The sequence below is a fragment of the Acomys russatus genome, chromosome 16, assembly GCF_903995435.1.
Source record: "Acomys russatus chromosome 16, mAcoRus1.1, whole genome shotgun sequence".
NCBI lineage: Eukaryota > Metazoa > Chordata > Mammalia > Rodentia > Muridae > Acomys > Acomys russatus.
This window is the reverse complement of record NC_067152.1, coordinates 30,657,299-30,684,983: the sequence shown is the minus strand read 5'-3', so window position 1 is coordinate 30,684,983 and position 27,685 is coordinate 30,657,299. Positions and strand designations below refer to the sequence as shown.

Genomic DNA, 27,685 nt, shown 5'->3' with positions numbered 1-27,685 from the left:
TCTGTAGCCCAGATGATCCTCCGAGGTAAATCTGGCCTGCTTCCTCGGGATTCCTATACGCATTTGATATGATTAAAAACATTCTAAGAAAGAATGTCCTTACGTGTCACTGAGACTGAAAAAAAAAAGACTTCTGACTTATGAATATTTTCTTTTTAGTACTGTCACATGTCCACTAGGGCCTGAAGACGGACCTTTAAGTAGCCACAAGACCTAAGGCACTCTCATGGTTTTGGTATTCTGTTTTGCAATAGACTCTTGCTCCTCTGCCTTCGTCTCGTTTCGCCATTATTTTTCATCTTAGTTTAAGCTGTGTGTGTGTTTACGATGATGGAAAGTCGATTGTTTAGCACGTCGAACTCATCCGCGGATCGCTTACTCTCTCCTGTGTCACAGAATTCCTCGGCACGCAATCACCTCGTGCTGGCGTTTGCAACTGAACAAATTAAAGTGTGTGACTCCCCACTAAAGGTGATGTCGTCTGGCTTTCTTAGATAACTATTTTGTTTCTGATTTTGTGACCTGATTTAAGATTAAAAAAAAAAAAAAATCGTCTTGTAGCCTAGGCTGGCTCTTGAACTTAATCTACCATTAGTTTCTTATGCTAAAATCACAAACGTATGCCGTCATGCTCTGCTAATTAATATTTTTTTTTTAGTTGGAATGTTTATGAATGGTACGAAAATCAATCTACAGTTGTGCCTGACATGAATGAAGTCTTCCTTTTCCTTGGTCTGCTGGGTACTACATCTCATCCTGGTAACTACTGTTGCCACCTCTGAGAGTGATTTGGACTCAGCTGTCTCAGTTCCTTCCTGGTCTGTGAGATGTGTGGCCTTTCCAGGCCCTCAGGACCTCAAATCTGGCTGATTTTGCAAATAAATATTTATATGTGTATATTTTATGTACCTATACAAAATCTCTCCCTATGGCCTTCCGGGCCCGGGTTTCCATCACATCGCTTCCTGGATGAAGAACCTGGCAGGGTGAGGGGCAGGGGTTGGGGGTGACAGACAAGAGGACCTGAGGGACTGAGGCCAGGGGTTGAGTGGTGGACTGCTGTGAGGCACTGTGGGGATTCCTACTTATATTTCTCTCACGAGGCCCCCTTCCAGCTCCGTCCAGCTCAAGCCTCTCCTTTCCTAGGGCCCGAGGCAGAGACAGAGACAGAGAGATACAGAGACAGAGACGCCGAGGCACCAGCATCTCTCCCCCCCCTCTTCCCAACCCGCCCCACAGCTCTGACGGACGTCCATTTTCAGCCAATGGCGTTCGCGAATTGCCCTGAGCTGGCCAATGAGAAACAGAGGAGGGCGGAAGCCTGCCCGCCCCCCCACTCTAGGCTTGGTTGAGCCGTGCAGGTAGGTCCGGGGCCGGGGGAGCTGCCTTTGGCACTGCTGCCCCGGGGGGTGGGGGCGCGGCGTGTCGGGGTGATGGTAACGCAGAGTGGGGTGTCCCGACCCGGGGATGCCGCGGGCGGGGGGCGCCGCCGCGGGACGGCGGGAGGCTGAGGGGTCGCGGGAGCGGGCGCCGCCGAGGGCCCTGAAGGCGGCCGGGCTGAGGACGGGGGGACGCGTGTGTGGGGCGCGGGGACCCCCGGCCCGCGCCCACCCTTAAGGCCTGGCCCTCGGGCTGTGGGCCGTGGCGGACCGGGGAACTGAGGGCCGGGGTTGGTGGGTGGGTGGGGGGCGGCGGCACAGAGTGGAGCCCCCCGGGGCGCCAGGCCGAGCGAGGTGGGACGGACGGCGGCGGGCAGGACGGGAAGCGGCATCCCGAGGGCCGCCCCCCTCCTGAGGCGAGTCCCGACAACGGCCACGGGCTCGGGGACGCGAGACCCGGCCACGGCCGCCCCCTCCTTAACAATGGGGACCGGGCTGGAGGAGTCGCGGGCCGCGGGGTGGGGGTGGGGTGGGGGGGAGGCTCCGGGACGAGGGTCCGAGGCGGGGGAGGGGCGCGGACTCGAGTTCTCTGGGATCTCGGCCCCGCGGTCCTGTGGAGCTGGGGATCGCTTCGCGGGGTGGGAGGGGGAGTCGTGGGGGGGGGGGCTCTCAGGCTCGCTCGACAGTCGGGTCAAGAGTCAAACTCCTCCCGTCCCCACCCCCCCCAAATCCGATGAGCGGTAGGCAAAGTGATGCCAAGTGTTCCTAACCGAAGTGACAAACGGAGAGACAGAGCAAACTCACTCCAGAGCTCTTTTATTTTATTTTTTTTTCAAACGGGGACCTCGACTCTGATTTTTAAGAAATTATTTTTAAAGAGGTGAGTGTGTTATTTTTGTGTTCCTACTCCGGCATGCCTCCATTTTAAGTGAAGCAGTAACTGGTTATGCTGGAATTTTCGTTCTGGCCTAGGACTTAAGGCACCTACAAGGGGGTCATTTAGTCCATCCTTTTGAGCCCCTGCAAACTTAGCACCCTCCATCTTCGACATTAATTCCTTTGGTCTGCTTTTAAAGATTTTTGGGAAAGAAAGGTCTTTCCTTCCTTCCTTCTTCCTATGTAGAATCAGCTCTGAAAACATTTTTTTTTTCTTTTCTTTTTTTTTTCTTCTCATCTTGAGACAGAGCTTCCCTGTGTAGCTCTGCCTGTCCTGGAACTTGGTCTGTAGATCAGGCTGGCCTCGAACTCACAGAAATCCGCCTGCCTCTGGCTCCCAAGTGTTGGGATTAAAGTGTGTTCCACTGCCGCCTGGCTTGAAATTTAATTTTAAGAAAAGTTAGGACATTGGACTTGTCAGAGAGGTTTCTAGTTTACTAAATAAAAGTAGCTGCAGACTTTTTGAGGTAGTTAGTAGACCATTTTCAGTAATGCTTATGAGATACTCTGGGAGCAATAACTTTTTTCCTGTAGGTTTTGTTTTTTGACTCTTTGATAAGTAATTTTCTATTATTTAAATTTCATGATATAAAATACATTTCTACACACATATAGAGACCCACGTATGTCCTTTACAAAAGGAATTGTATATTGTCCCTTTTTTTTTTTTCTTTTTCTTTTGAGAGCATCTCAGTAAGTAGTCTTGCCTGGCTCAGAACTCAGAGACAATAGCCTGTCTCAGCCTCCTCTGAATGCTGGGACCACAGGCGTGCACCACTCCCAGCACTTGTGCACATTTTAGGATGGTAAGGTAATTGGTACTTAACATCCTTCCCAGACAGAATAAGCTATTTACACACTCTAGATTATTTTTCCGCTTAAGTAAAAAAGAAATCTTCCTTTTCAGACTTCCTTATCCGTGGTAACTGAGGGAATTACTTAGTCTCTTCCTGCTTGTTTCTGAGTTCTCTGAGCTATCCCTGACACTATGAATGCTATTTGGATGCCTCTTAAGGTAAGATGCATTCACTTTTCATTATTATTTGCTATGTGTATTTTAGAATCACTTATCTGTGTTTTGAGATAGGGTCTCATCGTAAACCAGGCTGCCCTGGAACATTTTAGATTGCTGAGCATCGTCTTAACTTCATGAGCTTCCTGCCTCTGCATTCTAAGTGCTTGGATTATAGGTGTTTGCCCCATGTCCAGATCTATCTAGAATGTTTATGGATTTGCTACTCTTCAGTTGCCTTACAGGGCACTACCTCACCCTCAGAACTGTTGTTCTTTAGGATTTATGCTACTGCTGCTCTTGATTATTGGTGTTAAGATATTAATGAAGTTCTTAAATTAATTTTTATTATAATGATGAGTTCATCTTTTTAACTTTAAATTATTACAGCTTACACACTTGTAAAATTCTGTTCCAAACCTGGTAGATGGGTTGGCAGTTCAGACTTTGAGGTCCATTTTCAAACAGGTACTTTAGAGTCATATGAAGTTGGGTGTGCCCCACTTTTGCAAATCAGTAGCTGATTCATGTGTTACAAAAGATGTGTCATTAACCATTTGTTTACTCTGACATTTCGTATTAGTATATTAAGGTTTATGTATGCAACTCTTCAAGTGTCCTGCTGGTGCTTAGACTATTGTTTTTCAACAGATAGCCATTGTGCCCTTTCCTTTCACAGTGTGCTCCTCATTTGGCCTATGTGGACAGGTGACCATTTGAGAAAAACCTCTCCATGATGTTTGTTAAGTCTCTTGTGGCTAACGAACTCTTCAGTAGGACTAAGCAGAGGACAAAGCTATGGGAAGTGAGGAAGTAAGAGGAAGGCGTGCTAGCAGTCCTCTGTCAGCCTTGCTTTCCTTGAGAATTTGATAATGGTGTAGTTAACATTGTTTTGTGGTGATCTGCTCACAGTAGAGTTGGAGAGGCTGAATGGAGAAACACAGGCGCGAGTCCTGAGTGCCTAGGAACGGGAGGACCTTGTTCACTTGTGTTTCTTTTTCTTTTTCCCCAAAGACTGGGTTTCTCTGTGTAGCATTGGTTGGCATAGACTCCCTTTGTAAACCAGGCTGGCCTCGAACTCACAGTGATCCGCCTGCCTCTGCCTCCCGAGTGCTGGGATTACAGGTGTGCGCCATGTTTGGTTTGTGTTTCTACTTTTTAACAATTGTTTTGTGTCAGGACTTGCTGGTCTCTATGATCAAGTTTCCTTTGTTTTAAGGTATTAGATATATTTAGGCCTACTTTTTAAAGACGATGTATAGTGTTTAAGGTTTTACCTTTAATTCTTGGCAAATCTGGAGTATTAAAATACCGTAACCTCTGCTGTTGGGCCAGAGTCCTTTGGCACGACAAGAATAACAGACCAAAAGTCAGTGTCCCTTATAGTGTGTATGAATTAATTTGTTAACTACTAGGGATTATAGTTACATGGCTGTTTAGTTGGTTTTTTTTTTTTTTTTCATTGTTATTTTGCTTACATATATGTCTGTGAGAGAGTGTCGGATCCTCTGGAACTGGAGTTACAGACAATTGTGAACTGCCATGTGGTTGCTGGGAATTGAACTCAGGTCCTCTGGAAGAGCAGCCAGTGCTCTTAATTGTTAAGCCATCTCTCCAGCCCCAGCTGTTTAATTTTATGTTCTCTGCCAGTCCTTTGGTGTAAAAAATGTGTGAAGTCTAAACTTCGTTGTTTTGAGATAGAATCACACTGTGCAGCCTAAGCTGGTCTAGAACTGAGTGGTTGGGCCTCCCAAGTGCTGGGGTTACAGGCATACACCATCAACAGTTTTTAAATTTTTATTTACTTATTTATTTTTGGTTTTTCGAGACAGGGTTTCTCTGTGTAGCCCTGGCTGTCCTGGACTTGCTTTGTAGACCAGGCTGGCCTCGAACTCACAGGGATCCACCTGCCTCTGCCTCCCGAGTGGTGGGATTAAAGGCGTGAGCCACCACCGCCCGGCTTAAATTTTTATTTACTTATTTATTTTTGGTTTTTCGAGACAGGGTCTCTGTGTAGTCTTGGCTGTCCTGGACTCACTTTGTAGACCAGGCTGGCCTCAAACTTACATCAATCCGCCTGCTTCTGCCTCCCAAGTGCTGGGATTAAAGGCATGCACCACCACACCTGGCTTACCAGCAACACTTTTTTTTTTTTTTTTTTTTTTTTACCGTCAACAATTTTTTTCTTTCCATTTTCTCCTCTTGGTGTTTGGCTTTTCAGGATAGGGTCTTTCTATGTATCCTTGGCTGTCCTGGACTCACTTTGTAGACTAGGCTGGCCTTCAATTCAGAGATCAGCCTGCCTCTGCCTCACTGAATGCTGACGTTACAGGTATGTACTACTGTGCCCTGCTTTCCTCCCATTTTTATACTTCAGAACATTTTAAAATTACAGTGTTTAATTTGGCAGATGATACTCTCTTCTGTATTTTCAGATTAGAGTCTGTCTGTCTATCTATTTTTGGTTTTTCTTTTTTAAGACAGGGTTTCTCTGTGTAGCCTTGGTTCACCTAGAACTCACATTGTAGATCAGGCTGGCCTTGAACTCAGGGATCCACCTGTATTTTTTGTTTTTCTAGACAGGGTTTCTTTGTGTAGTCCTAACTATTCTGGAACTCAAACTCAGAGAGATCCACCTGCCTCTGCCTCCCAAGTGCTGGGATGAAAGGTATAGACCACCACCACCTGACCTGGAGTTACATTTTTAAATTAAAAAAAAAAAATGACATCTTAATTAAAGTATAAAAATTATGACAAAATGTTATTTTTTTTTGTATTATGTTGGGGACCCTAAGCAAGCAGTATACTACTAAGCTATAGCTTCAGCCCCTACAACGTCTGTGCTTATGGTTTGTTTTCAGTTATTTTATTTTATTATAATTTAATTAAAATGTTACAAAAACAAAATGTGACTTTTTTATTTGTGCGTGCACACATATACAGGTGTGCACACATATGGGCCATAGTGCATGTCCTGTGTGATGGTCGGAGGACAGCATGTGGGAGTTGGGCTTCTTCTTTCATCAACCTTAAGTCATCAGGCCTGGCATTGGTTGCTTTCTAAAAATTAATTAATTAACTAATTAATTATTTTGAAAATTTTTTTTGAGACAAGGTTTCTCTGTTAAGCCAAGGCTGTCCTGGACTCACTTTGTAGACCAGGATGGCCTCAAACTCAAATCAATCTGCCTGCCACTGCCTTCCGAGTGCTGGGATTAAAGACGTGCACCACCACTGCCTGGCTTAATTTTTTTTTAATTAATTAATTAATTTATTTATTTTGGTTTTTCGAGACAGGGTTTCTCTATGTAGCCTTGTCTGTCCTGGACTCGCTTTGTAGACCAGGCTGGCCTCGAACTCACAGCGATCCGCCTGCCTCTGCCTCCCGAGTGCTGGGATTAAAGGCGTGCGCCACCACGCCTGGCTGAATTTTTTTTTTTTAATGTTTACTTATTTCTGAGTGTCTGTGTGAGCACGTAGCTTAAATGAGACAGTCAATTTTCCTTCTGTTACGTGGGTTCTGAGGATCAAACTCAGGTCAGCAGACTTGGCTTTACAAGTGCCTTTACCCTTTGAGGTATCTCACCAACCTTTTTTTTTTTTAATGTGTGTGTGTATGTATGTATATGTATGTATGTGGTATACACACACACACACACACACATATGTATATATGTTTGTATGAGAATGTGCACATGTATGTGTAGGTATCCATACATATATATGCATATGGAGGCCCGAGGGCAGTGTTGCTGTCCACCATATTTTTTGAAGACATGGTTTCATTGGACCTGGAGCTCATCGAATACGCTTGCATGGCTCACTGGCCCATTAGCTAGGGATCTTACCTCCACCTCCTAGTTGTTGGGCTGTGTATGCATGCTGTTGCTCCTGGCCCGTGTGTGAGTGTTAGAGATCTGGAATCTGGTCCTCACTCTTGTGCGGTACACAGTTTACTGACAGCATTCTCCAACTTCCAGTGATCTCATTTTAGAATGAACTCTAGTTGGTTAGACATTGTTTAAATGTGATTCCTAAACATGCACTTGTTTCCATGCATTTAGAAAATGATAGTAAAATGTGTCATCTTAACCATTTTCAAGCCACAGTACCAAAGAAACGAAAGTAGTAAAGGAAAAATAAACTTCAAAACTCTAGTAATTTTGATGTAAGGCACTCCTGTCAGTTATACCTCCTCATGGAAGTTATATTTCCCCCTTTTCTCTATGTTAGACTCAGGACTTTTTTTCCCCCTGCGTCTTTTTGAAGCCTGGATTTTATTATGCCCATTTGTGTCTGATGCTGCTGCAGAGCATATGTGGAGGTCAGAGGACAACTTTGTTGAGTTTGTTTTGCCCTCCTACCTTCATATGTGTCCTAGGAATTGAACTCAGGTGTTGAAGTTTATTTTTCATAAAACTGTGTTTGGTTCTCTTAGCTTATTTCTTAAGGTATCACACAAATAAATTGAGACTCTTATAATACAAGACTTCACAACACAGTCTCAACAGCTTAAGTCTATTCTGAACCCCCTGTGCTGTGTTCTCTCACTCCCAGCAAACACCCAGGGTACTTGCACTTTGTAGTTTTTCTTGGTGCTTCTTCCTTAAGCTCTTTCTTCCCCCTCTACCTTCAGTCCTCTCTGCCTACGCTCCAGATGCCAGGCTTGAATGGTAACAGGTCTTCCCTGCTGAAGCCTCTTGCAGGCTTTTTTTTTTTTGAGACAAGTTCTCAGTGTTACCCTGGCTAGCCTAAAACTTTTCTCTTCCTCCTGAGTGGGATTAAAGGCATAAACCATTACACCTGGCTTCTTTTATACTTTTTGTTGTTGGGATCAATCCAAATATTTGAAAGCAAAATTTAAAAATAAGTAAAAGCGGCTAGGTAGTGGTGGCGCACACCTTTAATCCCAGCACTTTGGAGGCAGAGGCAGGAGGATCTCTGTGAGTTTGAGGCCAGCCTGGTCTACAGAGAGTTCCAGGATAGCTAGGGCTGTTAACACAGAGAAACCCTGTCTCCAAAAACCAAAAAAAAAAAAAAGTTAACAGATAATTATAATTCCCTTTCCTTACATCTTCCCTGGATGAGAAGAAAGACAAGGTTCTTTTTGTTTTGTTTTGTTTTTGTTTGTTTTTTTCTGAGACAGAGTTTCTCTGTGTAGCCTTAACTGCCCTGGAAATCACTCTGTAGACCAGGCTGGCCTCAAACTCACAAAGATCCACCTGTCTTCTCCCTCCCGAGTGCTGGAATTAAAGGCGTGCGCAACTGTTGAATTTTATAGGGTTTTTTCCTACTCCCGCTCTAGCTCCCAAATAATGGGAAGAAACCTGTTACATTTATTTTTGTTCTTTTGTTTTCAAGACAGGTTTTCTCTGTGTAGCCTTGGCTGTCCTAGACTCACTTTGTAGACCAGGCTGGCCTTGAATTTACAGCGATCCGCCTGCCTCTGCCTCCCCAAGTGCTGGGATTAAAGGCGTGCGCCACCACACCCAGCTCTGTTACATTTATAATAAGATTTAAAGCACTATTGCTGAGCAGATTCTCATGTATTCTAATCTGTCTATTCCATCCAGCTTGTCAGCCTTGGCAGCAGGTGCCTTTTCCCACTGAGCCATCTTTCCTCCTTATCTTTCTTTATAAACGTTTTCCTGAAAAACAAAACAAAAAACCAAATAGAACTGACATGGTGGTGCACGCCCTTAATCCCAGAATTTGGGGGGGGGGCAGAGGCAGGTGGATCCCTGTGAGTTTGAGGCCAGCCTGGTCTACAGAGTGAGTCCAGGACAGCCAGGGCTACACAGAGAAACCCTGTCTTGGAAAACGGGGAAAAAAAAGTTTTCCTAGCCGGGCGTGGTGGCGCACACCTTTAATCCCAGCACTCAGGAGGCAGAGGCAACAAACAAACAAACAAAAGTTTTCCTGCTCATTGCCACTTCTCCCTTCTGAGTTCAGGCTATCACCTTGTTGCCTGTATGACATTTGAGTTACCTCATCACTCTTTTTGATTGCCTTCTATCTTCCAAGCTTCTATCAGAAGTGATTTTGGTAAATGTAGACTTTATTGAATGATGATATCTTTGTCTACTGTGGCTCTTCCCGCTTTCCAGCATTGTAGTTCAGTTGCTTTGGCCAGGCACCCATGGTCTTGATGGCCTGGCTCCAGCCTTCTCATACTCCGCAGTACATTCTTTGTGTCCCTTGTGCCAGCCCTCTGAGCCTCCACATGGGCACTTATCTTTTTTTAAGGGCTTTGACTGTTTTCTGAAGACTTATTCCTCTTCCCTTTGTTTTTAAATATGCGTGTGTGTGAATGTGTGCCGCCTGTGTGAACGTGTGCCGCGTGTGTGAACGTGTGCCGCGTGTGTGAACGTGTGCCGCGTGTGTGAACGTGTGCCGCGTGTGTGAACGTGTGCCGCGTGTGTGAACGTGTGCCGCGTGTGTGCATGTGTGCCGCGTGTGTGAACGTGTGCCGCGTGTGTGAACGTGTGCCGCGTGTGTGAATGGAGGCCAGAGGAAGGCATCAGGTCTCTGGAGAGGTGAAGTGAGCTCATTAAGCCACACACAGTAGGTGCTATGAAAGAGATTTTCTGGAAGAATAAGAAGCGCTATTAAGCACTGAGCTATCTCTCTAGTTCTATCTTCCTCCTTTAGGAACAGTTGCCACGTGGTAGTCACATTAACCACAGAGCTCTGGTCCCCAGGGTGTGCTGTGCTCGCAGCCCTTGCTCTGAGCCTCCATGCTCAGGAGGTCTGACACCAAGTGCCCATTAGTTTGCTTCTCTTTTACTTTCTGTCGTCTATAAGTTCTCTGGGAGCAAAAACTGGCTCTTTTTTGTTTGTTTGTTTGGAGACAGGCTTTCTCTGTGTAGCCTTGGCTGTCCTGGACTCACTTTGTAGACCAGGCTGACCTTGAACTCACAGCGATCCGCCGGTCTCTGTGGGATTAAAGGTGTGCATCACTACACCCTGCTCACGTTATTAAATTTTAGAGAAGTTAGTAATGCAGACCTGCATCCTACCAGCCTGCCAGTTTATTTAATAAGGAACTGTTAGAATTGTTCTTACACACGCATGAGTGATTTTTGCCCTCCCTTCTCTGGAACTTCTTAGTGTTGTTAGTCACACTGCGTGTGTGTGTGTGTGTGTGTGTGTGTGTGTGTGTTTGTGTGTTGGAGCAGTAATCGGTCTGCTTCCTGATCGTGGTTATATTTAACCAGCAGGGGGAGCCAAAGTTACTTATGAGGCTTTATCTCAAAGTTACTTATGAGAATTTTTTTTGTTGTTTTTTTTGTTTTTTGAGACAGGGTTTCTCTGTGTAGCCTTGGCTGTCCTGGACTCGCATTGTAGACCAGGCTGGCCTCGAACTCACAGCGATCCGCCTGCCTCTGCCTCCCGAGTGCTGGGATTAAAGGCGTGCGCCACCACGCCTGGCTTTAACTTATGAGGATTTTCAAGTTTACTAAGAGAAAGTAAAAGCTTTATTGACAAAGAACATGATAAAAGTTCACAAAAAGAAAATATAAACCATCAAGAAGCATATGAAAAACATTTTATGATAAGTAATCAAATGTATTCAAAATAAGTAATTTCACCTATCAAATTGGCAAATGAGCTGTCAGAGATGGCTAAAAACATTCTTTAAACACAGCTAGTGGGAATGTGCACTGGGCCTAATTTTTCTTGAAGATACTTGGGTAGCACATATCAATAAATTTATAAATGTCCTTTAACTGAGGTTCCAGCTCTATGAATTTATCCAAGAGAAAAGACATTTAGAAAGATTGTGAATAAAGATACGGCATTATTTATCTAATGAAAACTGATATTACATTTAAATGAGCAGCAATATTAATGCAAAGATAATTATGTTTGAGAGTAGTTTTATTTGTTTGTTCTTGGTTTTAGAGACAGGGTTTTTCCCCCCTCAAGATAGGGTTTCTCTGTGTAGTCTTGGCTGTCCTTGACTCACTTTGTAGACCAGGCTGGCCTCGAACTGACAATGATCCGCTTGCCTCTGCCTCCGAAGTGCTGGCATTAAAGGCCTGCGCCACAATGCCCAGCATTAGACAGGGTTTCTTTATATAGTGTTGGGTGTTGTGGAACTTGCTCTGTAGACCAGGTTCACAGTGAACTCACAGAGATTCCTCTGTCTGTCTCCTGAGTGCTGTACTAAAGGTGTGATCCACATTGCCCAGCGAGAACACATGGGAAGTGAAAAGCCCAGGCTGCAGAGCTCCTGCACTGTGGCAGACCTTTGCTGCTGGCACGGGAAGACAGGGATCGCTACTGCCCCTTTCTTTTTCTTTCTTTCTTTGTTTCTTTTCTCTTTCTTTCTTTCTTTTTTTTTTTTTTTTTTTTTTTTTTTTGAGACAGGGTTTCTCTGTGTATCCCTGGCTGTCCTGGACTCGCTCTGTAGACCAGGCTGGCCTCGAACTCATAGAGATCCACCTGCCTCTGCTTCCTGTGTGTTGGGATTAAAGGCGTGCACAACAGCGGCAGGCTCCCTGAGCAGTTTTACAGTTGATACCTTACATGTATGTTTGACATTTGCTATACTTTGCGTGCTTAATGATGAATTTGGTTCACTATCAGTGATTTGTATGCTTTAAAGAATAATTTACCCCATATATCTTCTTTAGTAAATATTGAAGTAAATAAAAGTTGCATGTCAGCTGTTTTGCTTTGATCACTATTAATAATCTATTATAAAGCAACCCTTCCATCTTTTAGTGGCTTTGCGTATGTGTGTGTGTGTGTGTGTTTGTGTGTTTGTGTGTTAGTGTTAAAGACAGGGTCTTGTGTCCAGGCTGTCCTGGAACTCAGTTTATATCCCAGCCTAGCTTTGCTCTCTTAGCATCTTCTGAGTGGTGAGATTACAGAGCTGAGGTACCACACCTAAGCTGTTAGGTTTTGCTGACATAAGTTTGAATGTTACTGGACACCTGTAATGGTTTTTAATGCTTCTCTCATTTGTAATTTTCTTTCTTTCTTTCTTTCTTTCTTTTTTTTTCCCCCCGAGACAAGGTTTCTCTGTGTAGCTTTGGCTATCCTCGCTTTGTAGACTAGCCTGGCCTCAAACTCACAGCGATCCCCCTGTTTCTGCCTCCCGAGTACTTTTTTTCTCTCCGCTCTCTTATCCTTTACTGTGTGTGCTACTTAGCAATTTAAGATATTTGGTTGAGCACCTAAATTTTGTCCTCTAGCTTTCAGTAAAGTATTTTAAAGTCTATCAATGCTTTTATAGTACACATCTTTTTAAATAAAAGTTAATTTTATATAACTAGAGTTTAAATATATTCTCAAACTATGTGGCCATTTTTAGTTGTTCCCTATGCAAATATTGGCGGTTTGTGTTTTTATTTATTTATATGGTTTTAAAGATTTATTTATTATGTGTATAATATCCTGCCTGCCCACCAGGAGAGGGCTGTAGCTCTCATTATAGATGGTTGTGAGCCACCATGTGGTTGCTTGGAATTGAACTCAGAACCTCGGGAAGAACAGACAGTGCTCTTAACCTCTGAACCACCTCTCCAGATCCATGTTTTTATTTATGTTACTAGTGGTCATATATATCAATTTCTTTTTTGTGTGTGAGCACAAGTGAGTGTATAATTACTTGAATGAAGGTGTGTACATTTCATTAGGCAGGTGGAGGTCAGAGGACAACTTTAGATATCAGTCTTTGCTTTTCTACCTTGTTTGAGACAGGGTCTCTTCCTTGCTCTGTTTGTTGTTCTCCTGTGCATATGCCAGTCTCCAGGTAGAAGGGCTGGTGTTCCAGACGCAGGCTGCTGTGCTGCCCTCACATGTTCTGGGGACTAGGACTTAGGTCTCCACGCTTACATATCAAGGGCTTTAACTACCAAGCCCAGCCCATACATGTTAACTTCTAATTATATAGTTCAGACGGCTCATTATGTCTGTTTGTCTGTCTGTCTCTGTTTGTCTGAGGGGGCTACTCTAATATTTTTTGGAGAAAATACTGGTTATATTATTTAAAATTTATATAACTTCTCCAAATTTTTGTGCTGTTCAACATGTAGAATATTGAAACTCACTTCATTATGGTGGTGGTGGTGGTGGTTGTTGTTGGTTGTTATTATTATTATCATTATCATCATCATCATCATCATCATTATTATTATTATTGTATTTTCTGTGCTTTTAAATCAGTGAACTTCAATCTTAAAAGAAAACTTACCTGGGCATGGTGGCCCAGGCCTTTAATCCCAGCACTGGGGAGGCAGGGATCACTGTGAGTTCAAAGCCAGCCACAAAGTGAGTCCAGGACAGCCAAGGGTACACAGAGAAACCCCATCTTGAAAAACCAATGGACCAAATAAATAAATACATTAAGAAAAAGAAAAAGAAATCTTGCCGGGCGTGGTGGCGCACGCCTTTAATCCCAGCACTCGGGAGGCAGAGGCAGGCAGATCGCTGTGAGTTTGAGGCCAGCCTGGTCTACAAAGCGAGCCCAGGACAGAAAAGGCTACGCAGAGAAACCCTGCCTCTGCCTCCCGAGTGCTGGGATTAAAGGCGTGCGCCACCATGACTGGCCTTGGTTCGGTATTCTTTAGGCACAGCTGCTTCTGTTTAAGCTTTTAAAATAATTGTACAATTCAGTCCTAAGTCCCTGAAGATAACTGTTCTAGTAATAGGATTTTGTGTTCCTCATTGATGTAGCTGCTATTATTCTGGTAGATGACTGATTATATCTGTGACATGCTGGGTCTTAGTTCATTCTTTCATGAACTTAAGTTTGAAGGAAACCTGAGCTTCCCGTAATGTGCTTCTGGCAGGGAAGCTGCAAGTGTGACGTGAGGGCAGATTGCTTGGGTAACTTCTCAAGGAGGAATAAAGGGCAGAAGGACAGTTTGCCGTCTCACACTTCACAGGCGGGTCGTTGTTACGCAAAGTGAAATTGTTTAGAAATACTATTTTAGCTTCATCTTTTGTTGTTGTTGTTTTTTGTTTTGTTTTTTTTGAGACAGGGTTTCTCTGTGTACCCTTGGCTGTCCTGGATTCCCTTTGTAGATCAGGTTGCCCTCAAACTCATAAAGAAAGATCTGATTGCTTCTGCCTGCAGAGTGCTGGGACTAATGGCGTGCGTGACCACGCCCAGCTTAGCTTCATCTCTTAAAATGCATTTATCTATTTATTTACTTACTGTTTATTTCAATATAGGGTTTCTCCGTGTAGTCCTAGCTGTCCTGGATGGAACTCTTCTGTAAGCCTCTGGCCTCAAATTCAAGAGAGCCACCTACTAGGATTAAAGGCATGCACCTTGCCACAAATTTAATTTTTAAAAAAGTATTTTAGGTGTATGGGTGTATTGGCTATGTTTGTCTCTATGTACTGCATGTGTGCCTGGTGCACAGAGATCAGAAGAGGACATCAGATCCCTTGAAACTGGTGTTACAGATGGTTGTGAGCTGCCATGTGGGTGGTGGGAACTGAGTCTAGGGTCCTCTGTAAGAGCAATCTTTAATTATTGAGCCTTTTCCCCCCAGCTCCTATTTTGATCTTTTTGGTGCTATTGTGATTGAATTTTTTATCTCCTTTTACCCCCCCACCCTGCCCCCCATTTTTTGGTATGTATGCATTCATGTTCACATAAATGTGGGTGTGTGTGTGTGTGTTTATATGAAGGCTGAGGTTATGCTGGGAATTGTCCTCAATTGCTCTTTCACCTTATTCATTGAGGCAGGCTCTTTTTGTTTGTTTGTGTTTTTGTTCTTTGAGACAGGGTTTCTCTGTGTAGCCTTGGCTATCTTGGACTCGCTTTGTAGACCAGGCTGGCCTCAAACTCACAGCAATTCACCTGCCTCTGAGTGCTGGGATTAAAGGAGTGTGCCACCATGCCTGGCATGTTTTTGGTTTTTTGTTTTCCCCTGAGACAGGGTTTCTCTGTGTACCCTTGGCTTTCCTAGACTCACTTTGTAGGAGGCAGGGTTTTTCAGTTGAACCCAGAGTTTATCAGTAGTCTCACCAGCCAGTTTATTCCAGGGACTCTCTTCTGAGATTGAGAATACAAGTTGGCTGCGTGCCTACCCGGTGTTTGAGTGTTCTGAATGCTTTTCATTCTTACACAGCAAGTACTTAAACCAGTAGAAATATAATCACTATTAGTATATTGACCTCACATAGCTTTATTGAATTTATTAGTGCCAGTACTTTGTGATTTTCTTAGTGTTTTCTGATAGTTCCTGTTTTTAGACAGGGCCTCTCTCATGCACAGAGTCTCAAGGACTCAGACTTAGTATGTAGTAAGGCTATCCTTGAACTCCTGATCCTTTTCCTTCTAACTCTCAAGTGCTGGGACTATAGGCATGCACCACACCTGGCTTTATCTAGTATTTTCTATATACAAGATTATAGGCACTGCAATAAAAGTAGACTTCTTTCTTTCTTCTTTTGGTTTTTCGAGGTAGGGTTTCTCTGTAGCCTTGGCTGTCCTGGATTTACTTCGTTGACTAGGATGGCCTCGAACTCACCACAGTCTGCCTGCCTCTGACTCCCTGAGTGCTGAGATTAAAGACATGTACCTCCATGCCTGGCGTATTAAAAAATTTAACATTTTTATTTCTGTGGATGTTTGCTTGCATGCATGTCATTTATATACATGTATGCAGTGCCCAGTGAGACCAGAAGAGGGCGCTGGATCACCTAGAACTGGATTTGTAGGAGGTCACACTCCTCCGTGAGCCAGAGCTCCTACCTGCTGAGCATCTCTCCAGTTCTGGTCATGCGGTTTTGCCCTATAATAATGCATGTTACAACAGACTTACAGCTGTTAAACTAACCTTGAATTACTGGAATAAAACTACGTTTAGCAAAGGTACTCCTTTTTTTTTTGTTTGTTTGCTTCTGGATTCATTTTTGTTTTATTGAACATTTTTATAACTAGCATAGAGAATATTGATCTGTATAATTTTATCATGAGGTTTTTATCTGGTTTTGGTGTCAGAGTAATAATGGCTTTGATTGAAAAGTGTCTAATTGCCTAATTACTCAATGAAGATAAAATAGTTAAAGATATAATTAATGTTTAAAAGTCTATCAGAATAAAGAAGAAGCCTAGAAGTGTCTCCCGGAGCAACAGCAAAAACTTGAGAATGAAAAGGTAGAACTCAATATGATTAGATTAGGTCACAGAATTTCCCTTTGAGATTTTTTTGCTTATTTTGAGACACTTATGGTAGAGGTGACCAGTCTAACACTTTAGATTCCTGATGCCTATTGGCTCCCTTAACTTTTTTGGCTTTTAGAAACAGGGTTTCTATCGATAATGAGATCTGGTGTCCTCTTCTGGTATGCAGGTGTACATGCAGGCAGAACATTGTATAATAAATAAATAAATCCTTTTAAAAAAAAAAGAAAGAAAGAAACAGGGTTTCTCTGTGTACCCTTATTGTCCTAGACTCACTTTGTAGACCAGGCTGTCCCGGAACTCACAGTGATCTGCCTGCCTCTGCCTCCCAAGTGCTGGGATTAAGGCGTGCTCTCTTTTTTGTTTTTTTGAAACAGTGTTTCTCTGTGCAGCTCTGGCTATCCTGGACTTGCTCTGCAGACCAGGCTGGCCTGGAACTCAGAAGATTTGCTGGCCTCTGCCTCTTGAGTGCTGGGTTTAAAGGCCTGTACCATTACCACCCTGCTTTGGGTATGCTTTTAAGTAACACCTAATTTTAGACTTCTGTGATAATTTAGGCAGTCTTCAGAAAAAGGTTTCAGAAGAGAGAATTGGAAGCCTAAGCCTCCTAAAAATTTACTAATTGATCTTTGTAAATTATTAACCTTGATCTTTTTCCCCCTTTAAAATAACATTGAATAGATCCATAATGCTCTTTGTATGTATGAACCATATAGCGTCTAATCATACCCCCCCCCAGCTTAATAAATGTCTATGGATGAAAGAAAATGAATGATAGAGCTTTAAAAGTTTGTCCATTTCTAGTGACATTTAAAGTAGATTTAGGGGTTATATAAAGTAGAACGCGTGTTAGTTGGCTATGTATTTAGCATGTTTGAGACTATGGGTTCAATCATCAGTAACTCCCCCAAAATGTTTTAATTAAGAATACAGGTTTTATTGTTAAAGAAAAATTTTGGTCTGTGGGTCTAAATACTAGTAACAAGGTTTTTTTAAACTTTTTTTTTTTTTTGAGCTGGACATGATAGTGCATGACTTTATTTTTTTAAATAGACTCTTACACTGTGTGTTTCTGGCTGTCCTGGAACTTGTTACGTAGACCAGACTGGCCTAGAGAGCACAGAGAACTGTCTACTTCTGCCTCCTAAGTGTTTAAAGGTGTGTGCCACCGTGTTGAGCTGGGCAAAGTCATAATTTGATAGTACTACCATGGATATTGCAGGCATTGTGAAGTTTTGTTTTGTTTTTTGTTTTTTCCTTCCCTTTTCTTTTAGTGCAGTTTTGTTTGTGCTTAGGCTAGCCCAAAAACCATTATGTAATCCAGGCTGCCCATGAGCTCGTGATCCTTCTGTTTTACTCTCCCCAGTACTAGGATTACAGGTATGTTGTATCATGCCTTGGAAAGCATTTCTCTGTTTTGGTAGGTTGGTTTTGATTTTTCTTTTCTTTTTTCTTTCCTTGGCCTTTTGAGACAGGGTTTCTCTGTGTAGCCTTGGCTGTTCCTGGACTCCCTTTGTAGTCCAGGCTGGCCACGAACTCAAAGCAAATCTGCCTGTCTTTGTTGGGATTAAAGGCATGTACCACCATGCCCGGTTGGTTTTGGCTTTTTCAAGACAGGGCTTCTCTGTATAGCCTTGGCTATCCTGGACTTACTCTGTAGACCAGGCTGGCCTCGAACTCACTGCGATCTACCCGAATGCTGGGATTAAAGGCGTGCTCTGCCACACCCAGCGGCATTTCTCTTTTTAAAAATATTTTATTTTTATTTACTTTATGTGTATGAGTGTTTTGCTTGCAAATGTGTATATGCATATGCATACCTATTGCCTTTGCAAAGGTCAGAAGAAGGTGGTGGATCCTGCAACTGGCGTTATGGATGGGTGTGAGCCATTATGTGTGAGCTGGGAATCAAACCTGGGTCCTTTGCAGCTATGTCTCCAGCCTGCCTTCTTCTTTCTTTTTAAGGTAGGGTCTGGCCGTGTGGATGAGGAGATCCTCCCATCTTGGCTTTCTGAGTAGCTGGGGTTAAAGGCATGTGCCTTCTCCCGGCCCGAGTAGCTGGGATAGTAGACACAACACCTGCATACCTGGCTTTCCTCTCCTTTTACCACAGAAAATAGTTTCAACTAGATATTACTGGTTTTTATTGCGTACTTGAAATTAGCTAATTTGGGATAATTTTGTTAAATTTATGCCTTAATGTCTTAATGTAGGAATTATGGTTGAAAATAATACTGGATCCTGAATTTTGTTAGTCTAAATCAAAAAAGCAAAAAAGTTGAGGAAATTATGTAGGATTTCTTTGTAGATGAATGACAGGTAAGCTAGGACTTTAGCATTTCCTGATTTCCAGTCTTGTTGACGTGTTCTCAATAACATTACATCTGTTTGATAGTTTTGTACCCATGATGATTGGCTAAATGTCTTCAGGTTTCATCATCTGAGCAGAGGCCTCTCTGTGTAGGTTTTGTAGTGTGCGTCTCTCTAGGAGTGGTCTATCTTCTTTCTCCAAGTGTTTCTAGAATCTTCCCACGCCCCGCCCCGAGTCAGGGTTTCTCTGTGTAGCCCTGGCTGTCTTGGACTCACTTTGTTGACCAAATTGGCATCAAACTCACAACAATCCACCTGCCTCTGCCTCCCGAGTGCTGAGATTATAGGTGTGTGCCACCACACCTTTCCAGAATCTTGTTGGCATAAATGCTTTCTTTGTCAGACATGGTAGTGCAAGCCTGTGATTCTACCATTTGGGAGGCTGAGGCAGGGGCTCATGAGCTCAGGGCTAGCCTGACCCACACTGGGAGACCTCTACTCAAAGAACAATCAGCTAATCAGACAAATAAACAAAAACGCCTCTATTTTGGAGAGGACGACAGTTTTGTGTTTTGTTACATAATTGTGTTTATTTTGGCAGAAGTATTTCTGATTTTATTACAAAATTTGTTTAAATTAACAAGTTTTCTCCTTTATTTTTTTTCTCCTTGAGATAGGGTCTCTCACAAGGCGTGGTGGTACACACCTTTAATCTCCCAGCACTTGGGAGCCAAAGGCAGGTGGATCACTGTGAGTTTGAGGCCAGCCTGGTCTATAAAGTGAGTCCAGGACAGCCAAGGCTAACAGAGAAACCCTGTCTCAAAAAATCAAAAAAAAAAAAAAAAAAAAAAAAAAAAAAAAAAAAAAAAAGATAGGGTCTCTCACCCCAACCCCCCTTTTAAAGGTTTATAGTGTTCTGCTTGCATGTACACTTCAGGCCAGAAGACGGCATCAGATCACATTATAGATGATTGTGAGCCACCATGTGGTTGCTGGGAATTGAACTCAGACCTCTGGAAGAGCAGTCATCTGAGCCATCTCTCCACCCCACCCCCACTCCTTTTTTTTTTTTCCAAGACAGGGTTTCTCTGTGTAACCTTGGCTGTCCTGGACTCACTTTGTAGACCAGGGTGGCCTGGAACTCCCAGAGATCCACCTGCTTCTGCCTCCTGAGTGCTGGGAATACCAGTTTCTCTTATATACCTCTGGCTGTCATGGAACTAACACACTTCTTCCCTCTCTCTTTCTTCCTCCTTTTCCCCCATCTCCTCTCTCTCCCCTTTGAACACAAGTGGTCTGCCTGCCTCTGCGTCCCAAGTGCTCAGATTGAAAGTGTGCATCACCGTGCCTAGCTAGTTTTTTCCTTTTTGTTCAGTAGCTTCAGACATTTCTCATTCTATGTGTGCCCCACCCCTCCAGGGTTTCCCTGTGTAGCCTTGGCTGTCCTGGACTAGCTCTGTAGACCAGGCTGTTCTGGAACTCACAGAGATCCACCTGCCTCTGTCTCCCAGTGCTGGGATTAAAGGGGTACCTGGCTTCTGTATGTTCTTTTTTTGTTTGTTGTTTGATTTTCCTGGTTTTTCTAGACAGGGTTTCTCTGTGTTAGCCTTGACTGTCTTGGACTCTTTGTAGACCAGACTGGCCTTGAACTCATAGCTGCAATTAAAGACATGTGCCACCACACCCTGCACTGTATGTTCTTTTTTTTTTTTAAAGATTTATTTATTCATTATTATGTATACAGTGCTCTGCCTGCATGTACACCTATAGGCCAGAAGAGGGCATCAGATCACATTATAGATGGCTGTGAGCCACCATGTGGTTGCTGGGAATTGAACTCAGGATCTCTGGAAGAGCAGGCGGTGCTCTTAACCACTGAGCCATCTCTCCAGCCCTGCACTGTATGTTCTTATGTATATATAGAATCCCAAAATCTACGGCTTAAAAAAGAACTGGAGCGATGGCTCAGAGGTTAAGAGCACTGGCTGCTCTTCCAGAGGTCCTGAGTTCAATTCCCAGCAACCACATGGTGGCTCACAACCATCTATAATGTGATCTGGCCTGCAGAGGTACATGCAGACAGAGCACCGTATACATAATAAATAAGTAAATCTTTAAAAAAAAAAATATATATATATATATAATGATTAAGTTGGAGAGATAGCTTAGTGATTAGGAGTACTTATTCTATAAGCACAGAGACCTAAATTTGAAACATGGCACCTACATAAAAGCAATGCCTGAACAGGGCGTGGTGGCGCACGCCTTTAATCCCAGCACTTGGGAGCCAGAGGCAGGCGGATCTCTGTGAGTTCAAGGTCAGCCTGGTCTACAAAAGCAAGTCCAGGACAGCCAAGGCTACACAGAGAAACCCTGTCTCCAAAAAAATAGAAAATAAAGGAATACAAGAGTATACCTGAGGTCCTCTCTGGCCTGCTTATGACTATGTATATTTGAATATATAACACGTGCTTTCCCAACCCAGAAATACACATACACAGAGAGGTGAGGTTGGGGAAGGGAATGACCTTTCCTAAGAATGATGTGCCTTTTCACTGGAGGGAACAGTTGTGTCATCTTTTAAAATCCTTAGGTCTACTCTGCCACCAGATCAGATTTTATGTTTTGTTATAGCTTTAGAATTGGCAACTGACTTATGAAAAATTATTCACTGTTTTTTTTAGACACAATTTCATGTATCCCATATTAAACTGTCCATGTAGTGGAAAAAAACTAACTTTTGCCTCCACCCAAGTGTTGGGATTATAGTCTGGGCCTGTCTGTGATGTAGTGGCAAGGATTGGCTGAGATTTTTTGGATGTTAGCTAAGCACTCTGCCAATGATGGAATTACTCTTCCTGGTTCAGGCTGGCCTCAAATGCAGTATTTGCCTGCATCAGACTCCCCAGTAGCTGAGATTATAGGATGCTGTGGTTGTGCCTGGAGTTGACTTTTAATGCTATCTTTTGAATTGTTCCCAGGTCATTCCTAGTTTTAGAAGTGGTTTCAGAGTTAGCCTTTTGAATGTTACTGTTTTGTTGCCAACATAGTTAATTTATGAAGTTGTCTTAGAATCAGTTTTTTTCTTTATGAATATCTGATCATTTCTATGTTGAGAGAATATATTTATTTAATTTTGGGACTGTGGTATTAGCATGAGGAGGAAAATTACCTTGACTTCATTGGGGGTTTATTTATTTTTTATTTTTTGGTTTTTCAAGATAGGGCTTCTCTATGTAATAGCTCTAAGTGTCCTGGGACGTACTCTGTAGACCAGGCTGGCCTCGGCCTTACAGCAATCCTCCTGCCTCTGCCTCCCAAGTGTTGGGACTAAAGGTGTGCACCACCATGCCTGGCCATGTGGAGTTTATAAAAAGGAAAGTTTTTTTGTTGTTGTTGAAACAGGTTCTCATGGAGTATATACTCTAAAATAAGAGAAATTAATCTGTTACTAACATGTCAGAATTAGTTATTGTGTTGATGTAAATGTAATCAGGACCAAGGTTCTTGCCTGATATCCATTCTGCCTACTTTGATGTTGGTGGTATCTTAAAGATAGATCTTTGTTTGTTTGTTTGTTTCTTTGTTTTTTGAGACAGGATTTCTCTGTTATCTTGGCTGTCCGTTTTAGACCAGGCTGGCCTTGGAACTCACAGAGATCTGCCTGCCTCTGCCTCCCAAGTGCTGGGATTAAAGGCGTGTGTCACCACTGCTCGGCTCCAGGGTCAGTTTTTAAAATACACTTGTTTATAAACTTGGTGTTCCTAGTTTTCTGGACAGGCTATACTGTGGTTCTGGTAGGCTTGGATCTCTGTCTTCCCCACGCCCACTTAAATGTTAGAATTGTAGGCATTCATCAACATGCTTGAGTTAGGTAGTGAAGTTTTTGTTGTTGGTGGTGTTTTTTGTTTTGTTTTTTTGAGAGAGGGTCTCTGTGCCCAGCCTCGGCAGTCATCGAACTCAGTGTCTGTTGGCCTTGAACTCACAGAGATCCATCTGCCTCTCCTTTCCTCCTGCTGAAATTACAAGGCACATACCACTATGACTGGCTAGTCAAGTTTGTTTTTGTTTTTCTGAGGCTCTGGCTGTCATGGAATTCGCTCTGTAGTCCAGGATGGCCTTGAAATCATGGAGATCCACCTACCTCTGCCTCCTAAATGCTGGGATTAAAGGTGTGTGCCAGCACCTCCCAGCTTTTTTAAGTCCTTAAAAAAAAATTATTTATATGTATATTTGATGTTTGGCCTACATATATGTCTGTGTGAGGGAGGTGGGTCCACTGGAATTTGAGGTACAGGCAGTTGTAAGCTGCCATGTGGGTGCTGGGAATTGAACCAAGGTCTTCTGGAAGAGCAGGGTGCTGGGAATTGAAACACTGAGCCATCTCTAATCATTTATATCTTTTTTTTCCTTTTCTTTTCTGAGACAGGATTGTGAGACATTATAATTACCGCGGTAAACTTGATTTTTTAAAAGTGAATAAGAAACAGTAAATTTGATGCTGTCTTTATTTTTTTATGTATTTTATTTTTTACATACACATTTATATTATTCTACATATATACAATAAACTACCTATAGTAAGAATAACCATGACACAATCAGGAATTATATAAATGTTACATTCTTAGTGTTTTGGCTATTTGTATTTGACAGTTTTGAAGAAAACATCTTTTGGTGTGTCTAAAATTCTGAATGTAAATCAATCTCCATCACATCTGCTGTCTTTATTTTTTATCTTTTTAAAATAACAAAAGTATGGAACTGTGTTAAGTAAAATAAGTAAGACTCAAAAAGTCAAATAACATTTTCTCTCATGGGAATGATTGAATCTTTATTATATATTTCTTTCTTTTTTTCAAGACAGGGTTTCTCTATGTAGCCTTGGCTGTCCTGAACTCGATTTGTAGACCAGGCTGTCCTTGAACTCACAAAAATCCATTTGCCTCTGCCTCCGAAGTGCTGGGATTAAAGGCATGGGCTGTCACAGCCTGTCTGGATAGTCAAGTTTTTAAGAGTTGGGATAGTAACAATACTATGAGTTTCTTTCATTAATATTTAGGTTTATATTGTAGAAAAGTTTGCCTTATTTCTATTCTGTTAATTTAGATTTTGTAGTCTTTAGATCAGGACTCTAGTTATTGGTCCTCCTGTATTAACATCCTCTGTGGCATTACTATAGATTAAAAAGTCCAAACTAAGGATCTTTTCTGGATGTGGATGTAAATATGTATAAATTTATCAGTTTATCCTTGTGTGATTTGACCTTAGGACTCTATGCTGCCTCCTGCCTTTGGTATTTGAGAACCACAATTATGTTTGAGAGTGTAATAAAACAAAAATACAGATGGAAACTCAAGAGAAATATAGATGCAGATGTTGCAGAAACCTGGCTTTGTGGGGTAACGAAAACTGTTCTGCAGCAATAGGTTTGGTTTTTTTTTTTTTTTTTTTTTTTTTTTTTTTAGCTGAAATGACACATAACACCGGATACTGGTTTTGGTAAACCACACAAAAAAGTATTGAGCATTTTGCATCTTTCTTTTTAATAGAATACCCTTCTCATCTGCTGAGTTTGGTGATTTGGGACAAATTTTATGCTATTTAATTTTAGTAAGTCCTAATAACTTTTTGGCATCTTTAGCTTTAGAGGGAGTGGATTTGTATTGTGTAATGTAGTGCTTTACGTCATATTAACTTTTTTGTTGTTTGCTTTTCGAGAGAGGGTTTCTCTGTGTGGAACTCCCTCTGTAGACCAGGCTGGCATTGAATGCAGAGATCTCCCTGGCTCTGCCTACCGAGTGCTGGGATTAAAGGCATGTGCCACTACGCCCGGACTATGTTAAGTTTCTTAAAATACAGAAAACGTTCTCATATTAAGACCTTATTTGGGAGGAAGGAATCAATCTCGTACCGACAAATTAGCTGTACGAGGAATAAGGTGCCACGGCTTTTAAGTCAACCCTGGTAGGAATATGACAAGTTTGCTTTTGTTGTTAATTGTTAAAACTTCTAGCGCGGCAGTGAACTTTAATTTGGTGGTAGCAAGAGCAAGAAACAAATATTTTTGTGTAATGAATGCTTTTTAGTCTATTTTGGCGGATCTGACAAACCAAGAAAACTAAAAACAAGAAGAGAGTTTAACGAAAACTACAGTTCCCAGCGGGCCCGGCGCTGGTGGGTCATCATTTCCCCTCTAGCTCCCAGCTGCCCCTGCCCGGGCTAGCCCGGAGTCGGTCCTAGCTCGCGCCTGCGCAATGGTGTCCGCTTATTTTTTGGTTTGGCGGCTGCGGAGCGTGGCGCTAGGGCTAGCAGCCAGCCGTGTGCTGCAGTGTTCAGAGCCGGGTGTAGGACAAAGGGCGGGTGGCAGGACCGCGTCACTGGTCAGGGCGCTTCCTGCCCGGCTCAGAGCCCGGCTGGCCTGGGCTACCGTGGCCGCAGCAGCGTCCCCTTCCTTCACTGTACACACAGTTCTTCGCTCACGTCCTCTTGCTCTGCCGCGCCAGGCAGCCCTCATAACCGGCGCGCGGTACCGCCAGCCCAGCGCGGAGGGAATGTGGCGGCGTCGGCGCCTCAGGTTAGCCTCCCCTCGGCCAGAGCGAGGGCCCCGCGCCGCTTGCCGCAGTGCCGCGTGTCGCCGCCGCACGTAGCAGGCAGCGGGCTCCCGCTTCCGCAAACTGAGGTGCAGGAGCCGCGGCCGCGGCGAGGAGCCATGACTGAGGCGGCGGCGGCCGCGCCTCCTGGCAGCCCGCGGGGGCGGCGAGGCGGGCGCCCCCTGGCGGCGCGCCGGGGCGGAGCGGCCCGCCGCAGCCGCAGCCGGCGGAGGCGCTGCTGTCCCTCCTCCCCGTGTCCCCGGCACTCGCCCGCTCGCTTGCTCGCTCCATTCTCCCTCCGCTTCAGATTAAAGGGGGGGAGGGAAAAGGAGCTCGGCCGCCATTTTCCCAGTGCCGCCGCCGCCACCGCCACCGCTCGCCGAGCCGGCGGGAGAACCAAGCGCCGAAGCGAAACCGACTCGTCTCGCCGCGGCGGCTAGGGGGGCAGCCGAAGCGCGCTCCCCGGCCGGAAAGAAGAGCCCGGGGTGGCGGCCAGGGTGCGGGCGCGGGCTGCAGACGGCGGCGCTTGTTTGTGCGGGGCGGGGGGGCGGCTTTACCCTCTGCCCCCGCCCGCCCGCCGGGGCTGCGGTCCTCGGCCGTGCCCAGGCCCCGCCGGGACGGAGGAAGGCCGGAAAAGGGGCTCGAAAGAGAAGAAAAAGCGGCCGCTCCCCGCCGCCTTCCCCTCCCCCTTCGCCTCGCCCCCCCGCCCGGAAAGTCAGGGCGGCTCCGGGCGCCGGGGGGGAGGAGAGCGGCGGGCCGGGCCGGAGCCGCTGCCGCGCGCCCCCGCCCGCTGGTCCTCGGCGCCCAGGCCGGGGGGCTGTTTGCAAACTGCGCCCATTTTGTGGGGCCGAATCCGCCCGGGCTACGCTCCTCCATCACGTGGTAGGTGCTGCTGCTGCTCCTCTCCTCCTCCTCCCGCTGCCCTTTCTCCTTCTCGCTCTCTCTGTGGCTCCCATTTCTCCCTCTCTTTGTTAGTTGTAACTAGAAAGGCAGGGCAGGGGAAGAAAAATCCCCGGAACTTTAAATGGCCTCTCCGGGCTTCCCCGCTGCGGGTCCGGGCTGGGAGTCGCCCCAAGGGCGGGGGTGTGCGGGGGCCCTTCCCCACCAGCTGCCGCCTCGTTCGCCGGGCTTTCCTTTGGCGTTCTATTTAAAAAGGCGGCCTGGAGAACATGGTTTATTTCCGTGAAAAAAAAAAAAAAAAAAAAAAAGACCAAAAACAAACTCTTGCTCTCGCCTTGAACTTCTCTTGACTGCAAAAGGCCTTTCTTTGCCCGAACACATCTTGCATGCCTCTCTTACGGTTTGTATCACAACTCTTGATTGTTAACATTTTTGTTGTTTGTATATTGAGGTCATTTGCGTTTTCGAATCTAGTCTCAGGCAGCCCCCACCCCCATCCCTTTTAACTGAAGAGGAAGAGGTATTTATTTGCTTTTAAGTGAGTTGGAATCTTACTGCTTTTTGGGGGTTCTGTTTCCGGCTGACGGTCTTTTGATTCTCAGCAAATAGTTTATAATTGCTTTCCATATTGTAAACAATCCTACTCCCATGTTTTACCTAGAAATCCTTTTGTTTTCCATGTTGGAATCCCAATGTGGATTTTTAGAGAAACTCGTTACTTAACTATTGCTTATTGATTGCCTTAGGGGAAAAGGGGTGACATGATGGCGCCACTTTAAATTGCTCTTTCCTCCGCCTGTTTTTTCCTCCTTTATCCTGGAGGTCACTGGAGCATTTTCCGTGACCTATTAATAAAACCGCACTTGAGGGTGTTAGCGCTACAACTCCTAGGGGTTAGAATTTGGTACCTTAAGGATCGAGAGACTCGTATCCTGCAGTCCCCAAAGTTAAGAGAGATCTCGCTAGTCCTCCAACCTAGCTTTCCTCCCCTCCATTCACAAGCCTGCTGTTGCCATATCCTTCCGTCACGTGGCTAGTAATCATTGTGGGTTTTTGTTTGTTTGTTTGTTTGTTTTGGGGGTGTATTTCAATATTTTAAATTGTAGCTAAGGGAAGCGTTCCTCTGCCCATTGGAGAGATCACAGTGCTTTACTTTTTTTTTTTTTTTTTAAACTACATTCGGAGAACATTTTAAAATAAGCGATAAAATTACATAATCCTTGCCTTGCATAATCATGATATAGTTACAGACAGAACTTCTTCTCAAAAGTACTTTCAAGAAAGGAAAATCGTTACATTACATTGATTTCTGTTTCTTAGAATGGCCTGTAGTTTGTATTACGACCCCCCCCCCTTTGTTTTTGTTTTTAAGGTCATTTAAAGTACCAGTATTTACAAAGGC

At 44.1% G+C, this 27,685-nt stretch overlaps 1 protein-coding gene across 7 annotated transcripts in view; it reads left to right on the top strand.

The window, feature by feature from the left end:
* The first annotated feature begins 1,338 nt into the window (after positions 1–1,338).
* Positions 1,339–27,685, top strand: part of Kansl1 (KAT8 regulatory NSL complex subunit 1) — a 128,752-nt gene continuing 102,405 nt past the window's right edge. For 3 of the 7 annotated variants that reach the window (XM_051158838.1, XM_051158832.1, XM_051158836.1), the window contains exons 1-2: positions 2,981–3,121; positions 3,223–3,330. The gene's annotated coding sequence lies outside the window, so the exon portion shown is untranslated. Of the gene's footprint in view, positions 1,362–2,097; positions 2,260–2,980; positions 3,122–3,222; positions 3,331–26,123; positions 26,266–27,685 lie in introns of those variants that run through there. The other 4 variants (XM_051158835.1, XM_051158834.1, XM_051158833.1 and 1 more) reach the window with 4 other exon arrangements.